Genomic DNA, 9,216 nt, shown 5'->3' on the forward strand with positions numbered 1-9,216 from the left:
CTTATAGGTTCTACAGGAGGGCCAACAGTCTTCTACAAGAGGGCCAGTGAGTTGTTTTGAAGGGAGAAAACACGGGTTTTAGCACAATTCTCGGGCTGAGGAGGTAGGTTCTATGCATACCCCCATTGAATATCAAAATATGCAAGCAGTGGTTTAATTTTGAGGAGGAAATAAAGCCCTTAGGTGGAGGCAATACATAACATAATTTATGCTTATTTCTTTGAGAAAAACACCATCTCCTTGTTTCTCTGTTTTTATTCAAAAGATTTTGTCTCCTTCTCCACATTTGGATTCCCAAAGAAGCATAAAAAAAATGACAGGAGGTTTTATGAGGAAGGATCCCACCAACTCCTCCAGGCTCCATGCACATCCCCAAGTAGTGGACATATTCACAAGAGCCAATTGGATGAACGTTTTTGAGAAATTTCGAGGGTTTGATGAGGAATTTGCTCAAGAATTTGCCACTCTTTGGTCCCTCACACCAGAACACATGCCACTATCACCTTTAGAGGTCATTCCATGTAGATAACCACTGAGTTTATCAGTAGGGTCACTACCCTTCCTCTTGGATTGCCCTGGAGTAAGGATGAAAAACCAATTGTCCAGACTGCAAAGAAAAACTTCTTCCAAAACAATGAAAGGCATCTATTGGGTTCGGGAGGACAATTTAAAACTCCTTTATAAGGAAGCAATAAATTGGAGTTGTCAATTTCAATATTTTACCATCAACCGCTCTGTAGACATTGAAAATATGTCTAGTGATATAATGTCCAGAGAATTTTTAAGCACATATGTAGATGTCAAATATGACACAGGATCACCATCCAATGCAACAGAAATCATTGATTACCATCAATATATATCCCCAATATGCGAATGGGTTGTTGTTATCATTTTTCTTGGGTCTATCATAGCATGGTTCTTTCACTAAAGAAGAACCTGTTAATGTTTTATTTTTCCCCAACATGCAACGATTATGGTTTTTTGTATGGGAGACAAATTTATGGATGAATGCAATATATTCCATGTATATGGACAAAGGTATTTTGAGAAAAGTAACTGGTTAATGGTTTTGTGATTATCGTTAATACATTATGGTGTTGTCTAATTGACTTTTATCTTTTTTTCTGTTGAAAATGCCTCAAATAGGCGTACATATCATGCACAATTATTAATTTACATCCATAAGCTACATAAATTACAAATCTACTCCACTCCCAATTGGTACATATAGTATCTAAAAGCATTTGTGAACTTCTACATATGGAAGAATATGCACACTGATATAAACTCTAGAGTGGATGTGAACATATGTCAAAGGTACACTGTAAACACTGAAATATCTAGTAATTTAGTCACAGTTGTAGTGGCTGTCTGTGAGAGGGCAGTCATCAGGCATATCAAGCAAAATCTTATGGTGAAGACTTCATGGTATTGCTGAAATTTATGGCACCCAACAATTTAAACATTTAGCAGCAAAGGCTTCAATAAGTGGTATTGCTAAAATCTTTGTCTTGCATAATCGATATAATCGAAGTCTATATTGTTCACTGATCCTGCATATAAACATAGCAGTAGTAAGAAGACTGCATTTCATGTGATGATGAAAAATATGAAGAAGGATAAAAGATGTGATATTCCAAAAGAATGGGTTTCCAAGCATTATTTCATCAAAAAACTTATAACTACAGTAACTAATATGAATAAAATTTTAAACAGGTAGTAGAGAAACATAAAAAACATCCCCATTGTTCACTCTTTATAGAAATGAGGAGGTAACAAATAAGAACTTACAGAAATAACACCCCATAGACCCCAAAGGAGATGGCTTGCAAGAGCATATTTCTCAATATCTTCTAAAACTTGTCTAACTTTGTCACTCTCCATTTCACCTGAGTTCCATACGAGGTTAGCAACTTAACATCATGAAAACTAGAATATCCTCAAGGTGGCTCACCAAGGGTTAGATGCATCTTTAATTAACCTACATTTAAAAATTCCAAGAACATGACATTTTATAGCTTGATCAAATGCAAACAACTAAGGGTAACTAGTCATATGCACCAATATAGATTGATCAAACCAAAACATCATATACGCTGCATTTTGTAAAGTTTAAAAGAACAAGTCAGAAAGATTAAACACCGACATTTGGAATAATGGGCATCGATTCTTGAAGACGTTATAATCAGAGGAGTTATAAAATACAAAATCAAAAAAGATATGAATGAAGGCAACTTCAACTATGAAGGATTTAACATGTAAGAAGCTACAATTTGATCTCTCTACAATGTGCAAATCAATAAGAAAACCCTCAGTGCAAATTGGTATTTATGTTTGTGTAGCTCTCAAAGAGGTGATCTAGAGTCAAATAATCTCATGGAGGTATGCTACCTAGATTTGGAAATGTTTTGATATCATCTTGATTCTATTGGGTAACAATCATTCCATAGTGATATGATAGTCTGTTGTAATTTGGGAAGAGTATGCCCTTCTTTCCTCAATGAGATCATAAATGAATTCAAAACTATTTTTTGTTTGGAGATTTCTACAATATGCTACTTTAGGGTGTCTTTGGTGGGCTTATTAGTGAACACATTGAAATGAATTTCCCTAGCATTCAACATCTCATCTAGTTCTCTTTCAACTTCCTCATCTCATATCATATCTCCCTATGCTCCAATGGAAGAAAATATATTCATTTTGGTCAACCTTCTAGCAAAGGAGTAGTTCTGGTGGTACTAGGCCACTGATTTGGAGATATCCTTTTCCAATTTCCTTTGAATTTTTAAGGCTTTGTTAACAACAACATATTCATAAACTAGTTCTTCCTCATTCTAGGTTATACTTTCTGTGGTGCATTAGGATAGTATTTGGGCCATTGTGCCCATTGATTTATATTGTTCAACATTCCTTTGAGTTGAATACCCTTTTCTTTGGTTGATTCCTAGAGTGGTAACAACTTGGTAGAAATATTTTGTAGCTATTGGATATGTGGGTAGACTTGTTTGACCATATTTGTATATGACTTCTATACTTTATAGGCGCTTGCGTGATAATCGTCCATTTTAGTACCTACTTTCTTTAAGTTTATATTTTTAGCCCTTAGAAATCTGTTATGTTTCTCCAACTCAATTGTGAGTTCATCCCTTTACTTCATAACTTCTAAGCCACATTTTACATTTCTTTCTATAACTTGTGAAAAACATGTGATTGTTGAGGCCATTGTTATTGGGTCTTCACTAGTGTCAGGTATTATGGCTCTTTCTATGGTGATCGAAATTGAAAGCAAGTGGAGAGTTGATCATATGGGGGAGAAGGGTCTTGAGTCATTTTTCAAAAAATTTGGCCAAGATTTTTAAAGAAGAATTACGTAAATAGATAGGCTAGAAGTTGTCAAAGGACGAAGGTCTGGTTTTTTTTTGAATTAATGCAAGAATGGTTGAATTGGTGTTGCCTCCAACTTTGAATTTTTGATGTGCCTAATGGATTATTTTGAGGAGATATTTTTTGACAAGATCCCAATAAGTTTGGTAGAATGATATGGTGAATTTGTTTGGTCCTGGTGCTTTGTCAGTATGTAGATTTCATACTACACATTGTATTTCTCTTTTGTCCACTAACTTAGTTATAGTAGCATTATTTTTTTCTGTTACCTTTTTTGAACTAAGACTTTGAATTTCCTTTTAATTAGTTGGTTTGGGGTTTGCTGTCAAACTGCTGAAGTGTTGATATGCTTCATGTTTCACTACTTCTATCCCTTCAATTAATAAATTCCCTTCAATATTGTAGATTCAATCGACATTGTTTTTATTTCTTCGGGCCTTCACTTGATTGTGAAAAAATGCAATGTTCTTATCTCCTTCTTGAATCCATAAGTCTCTATATTTAATTCTCCATTCCTGTTCCTCTTTTCTATTTATGTGATATGTTTTCCAATATAGACCCTTCTCTTTTTCTTGGAGCTATGTTGTCTCCTCCTACTTCTCCAAGATTTTATGGACTTCTACCATCTCCATTTGGAGGTATCTCTTTTCTTATGTTGGATCTTTGTAAATCATTTTTTCCTAACTGTTCAGAGTGGATATAACAAGATTTAATTTTGACTTTGAGAAAAAGCTTGGAGAACTGTCTACTCTCCACTTGATTTTGGTTTCGGTTGCTCCAAATATCTTTAAGAATGTTCCATCCTTATGCACAAACTAGTCCCCAACTGTTACCACTACTTCTCTAGCTTTTTCTAACATGCATACTAGGTAGATGTATTGAATAAGACTTTATAGATGGGGATTAGGAATTCTTGGAAGTTTTTTCCATAATATGGGATTTAGTTGAATTCCCAACAAACCTTGCAATATATGTGAAGTGATTCTTCCTAAATCGTTCGTTGCTAGACAATGACAGTAAGGCATGCTTTACACAGAAAACATATAAGAGGAAGGATGCCATGAAGAATTGAGGTTGTTGACCCTCCTATTGGTTCTATGATTGCTTGATATTATCTTTTAAAGAGAGAGAGATGATGTCAGCCCAATTGAATTTTTTTATTGCAACTACAGTGGATTTCATTAGAGGTACCCATCCTTCATTAAACGTCTTTGCATTTAGTCAACTGTATAGTTTACACATTATAGTGGGTATTAACTAGAATGGGTCATCAACATATAAGTTGGGTATTCCTTGTTGAGCCATAACCTAAAACATCCCTCATTAATCCACCATGTTTTCATTAATTCCTTAGGCATTATATTCAAATCTTTTAGCCAATCTTCTTCTAGAGTTATTTCTTCAATAGGAAATTATAATATACATCTATGTTGGAAAACTTGAAGGAGGTAATGGGTATCCCATGATTATATTTGATCATGTTAGATGATCCAAAATAAATAAAATATAGTTTAATTATTTAGAGTATATTTCAATGCTTATACACCGGTAGGACAAGAGGATGTTCAACCACCTTGTGTAGCCAATACCTTCAGACACAACTATAAACTTTGGAATATAGGTCATCCTTCATTAGATTTTCCCTCTGGAAAAATCTGTATACTTCTTCCCATGTGTATTTTATGTTTTGGACCTCATGGATGAGAGCTTGAAAGATCTTTACAATAGGGATCAGGCAAGTCTTTGTATTACTCTGGCTCTACTATGCTTGCAGAGGATCCTAGAAATGAGGCCTGATATATCAGAGATTGTTAAAATTCTAAAAGGAGAGATGGATGCTCCAGGTCTGCCACTAGAATTCTCACCTTCTCCTCCTTGCAGAGTCTTCAGTAAATCTAGGCAAAAACTGAATGCAGATGTTGCAGTTTCGATTGATTTTCCATAGTTTCTCAGTTCTCTGTTTGCTATTCTGCAATTTATTTTCGAGTTGGTTGCATGAATTCAATACATTTATAGGTTACATGGGTAACTACCTCTTGGGACTTATTGACTCCCTCAGGGCAGTGAAAAATTTGTAAATTCTCGTTTTTCCTTTTCAAACGTGATAAAGAAAGTAATTACAAATTTTCAAAACGTAAGGCTAACAACTGTTATAAGATAATTGGGTCTTTCACTTGGACTCCCATGATCTCATGGAGGCATGCTGCCTAGATATAGAAATATTCTGATATCATCTTGATTCTATTGGGTAACAATCATTCCATAGTGATATGATAGTCTGTTGTAATTTGGGAAGAGTATGCACTTCTTTCCTCAATGAGACCATGAATGAATTAAAAACTATTTTTTGTTTAGAGAGTTCTACAATATGCTACTTTCGGGTGTCTTTGGTGGGCTTATTAGTGAAGACATTGAAAGGAATTTCCCTAGAATTCAACATCTCATCTAGTTCTCTTTCAACTTCCTCATCTCATATCATATCTCCTTGTGCTCCAATGGAGGAAAATATTTTCATTCTACTCAACCTTTTAGCTAAGGAGTAGTTCTGGTGGTACTGGGCCACTGATTTGGAGATATCCTTTTCCAATTTCCTTTGAATTTTTAAGGCTTTGTTAACAACAACATAGTCATAAACTAGTTCTTCCTCACTTATTCTAGGTTACACTTTTTGTGGTGCATTAGGATAATATTTGGGCCATTGTGCCAATTGATTTATAGCGTTCAACATTCCTTTGAGTTGAATACCCTTTTCTTTGGTTGATTCCTAGAGTGGTAACAACTTGGTAAAAATATTTTGTAGCTATTGGATATGTGGGTAGACTTGTTTGACCATATTTGTATATGACTTATGTACTTTATAGGTGCATGCCTGATAATTTTCCATTTTGGTACCTGCTTTCTTTAAGTTTATATTTTTAGCCCTTAGAAATCTGTTATGTTGCTCCAACTCAGTTATGCGTTCATCCCTTTACTTCATAACTTCCAAGACACATTTTACATTTCTTTCTATAACTTGTGAAAAACATGTGCTTGTTGAGGCCATTGTTATTGGGTCTTCACTAGTGTCAGGTATTATGGCTCTTTCTATGGTGATTGACATTGAAAGCAAGTGGAGATTGATAGGGTCTTTTCCTTCTGCTCTAATATATGTTTAGTATAGGATCATACACAAATATACCCAAGTTAATGATTTTTTTCCTTGGTTGGAGTGATGCAAAGATGAAATAGAATGTAAAGTTGGTTGGATTGTCCTTATCAACTTGCTTATTTATCATTTATGAAGGAACTAAGCAAAAGAAAGGTGTATATTAGAGAGAGAAAAAACACTTTTCTAGAAGGGGTATGAAGTTGTCTTTTTTATCATTGAGGGATATAAATGCTGGACGTAGAAACATAGAAACCCTTACAATTATCCTTTAGCTAAATGGGCCCGAGTTTGGAAATCATTAGCACCTGCAAAAGTTAAATTTTACATTTGTTCTTGAAGGGAAAATTCTTAGTGCAGAAAACAGTAAAGAAGAGGTTTCCAAGGGCCTTGTATGTGTGTGCACTGCTAGAAAGCAAATAAAACTCTCCCCCATTTGTTGATCACTTGCTACTTTGTTATCTCCAAAATCTTGTCTATTGGGGATGGGGAGATGAGAAATCTCTGGACCCCATTGGTTATGGGCCACATTCCATGTTAGAGATTTACCAGAAATCACTTCCTTAGCAGATTGGTTCAAAAGCGGAAATATGGTGAAGGGAGCAGATTTCAAAGAATGAATCAATGTTTTCATTGGCATGTCTAAGGAACATAGATGGAATAGAGTGGACACTTGGAAGGATCTTCCTTATTATCTTAAATTGGTTAATTAATAATTTCTAAGAGAACTAAGTAATCCCCCATTTGTTGATCACTTGCCACTTCATTAGGGAAGTCTGGAGCTTAATCCTTAGACTGAGATTCAGTGAAACCCTTAGTCAGGTATCAGTTACCAATTTTGTTGATATTTTCCTTCAAATTTACAGGAATGGATTGAAAGGTAAGAATTGTGTCATGGAGGGTGTGTCTAAACAGGAACAAGTCAATCTTCGAGGGAGTGAAAAAGAAGGCCATTGGAGAGCAGCAGTGAACATATTCCATTGGATAGCAGCAATGAACATATTCCAGTGACTGAAAATAATAGTAGTACAGTAGAAATCCCTTGAAGCTCAACTTCAATATGAGAGTTAGGAATTAGAGTGACAGTCTTTGTAGCCTTGTAGGCCTTGATTAATTTTAAGTTGAACATGTCACATGAGTTATTTTCACATGAGCCTTCATCTTCACTTTCTCCCAGAATTTCTCCTTGTTCTAGTTCACAAATGGACTCTTCCATTTCCAACTCAACTTATTTGAGTTTTTCCATTAGCCACCTTACTTTCCTCTACTGTAGCTTCCTCTGCAACTTATGCCACTTCACTGGCTTCTTCATCAAGACCCAAACTAGTCTCTGGCATTCCTCAAGTATTCTCCTTAATGCATCGAGTTGTTCTTTTAACTCTGCAATCTCTTTGTCAATTTCCTCTTGACTCATCCTCTTGCCATTTTCCTTGGCATCCTCTTTCTTCATCTTTCTTCTACTGTGGCATTCCTCAAAACCTCTGCTATGACTATCAGTAGCCATCTTCTTCTTCTCTATCTTCGTGATCTCCTCACTCACTCATTATGAGTCATATTAAAGCCTCTACAACAACAAGTCCTCCTTGTTGCAACTTACCTCACCAAGCTTCCCTCTGCACTTGGTCTTTTGGCAAGCCCTTGGTTCTCTATCTCTGGAACCCCCTTTGAGAAACTCTCTCTGCTCCTTCTAGGATTCAACTCATCTGCATCTTCTCAAGAACACAATTGTCCTCTTGTATTTCAATCACAATGAAATACTTGGTTCTTACCACCTCTTCTTTCACTTAGAGAGTCTTACCAGCTTCCTTCATTACCTTAGCAATTCTACCCACATCCTCTATGGAATTTCCCTTGTGATTTTCAACAATCCCTTTGCAGTAACAAGTTTCCTTCTTGCTACATATGCCTCACTAAGCTTCTCTCCTTTGAGCTCAGTCTTTTAGCATCCCTTTGGTTCTTTCCTTTGGAACCAATTGAGAACTCCTTGCTCTAGATTGCTACAACCTTCACACCTTCTTATGATGTCACCTGCATATCAATGTATAAACACACATTCTCAAATCAAAATAGAACATATCACCTCACCTTCAAGATCTCAGCATGATCTTGTTTCACCATTCCGCCTGTACCTTGAATGGATTGTCCTTTGTTTCTTGCATCTGCAAGTTCTGCTACAGATCCCCTGTGTGTGCCTTCTTTCTGTGAGATTAGAATCTGATCCTTCCTTTCCTGCATAAACATCTTAACACATAACTTGTTCTCAATTCTTTCACATAGAATTCCTTTGTTCTGTTTTAACACCAATTGTTTCAATTACAATTCTTCTTTGATACCAAATTATGCTAGGGTTACCCCCGCTTACACCCACAATATGCATATAAATGCATAAGAACATTTGTCCAAGAATCTAACTCACCAAGGAGTCAAACTCTTCAACCATTAATGGTTAAGGTCCTCTTCTTAATGGATGTGGAATAAATTACAGACTAACCAACATAGTCTAACCCTTAGGTAATGTCCACTTATCATGACTTAAATCAACCCTCAAGCCTTCATTATGACTTTATTTTCTTATCGGGACTTTAAATATTTCCACAACCATTATAAATCCTTAAGCCCGCACATTAAACCTTAGTAATGTTGGACTTATACATGAAACCCTTACACCGCTATATTTCCATTAT

The sequence above is a fragment of the Pinus tabuliformis genome, chromosome 9 (genome assembly GCF_031772625.1).
Source record: "Pinus tabuliformis cultivar Carrire ecotype Pingquan chromosome 9, CPIR1, whole genome shotgun sequence".
NCBI classification, from domain to species: Eukaryota; Viridiplantae; Streptophyta; class Pinopsida; order Pinales; family Pinaceae; genus Pinus; species Pinus tabuliformis.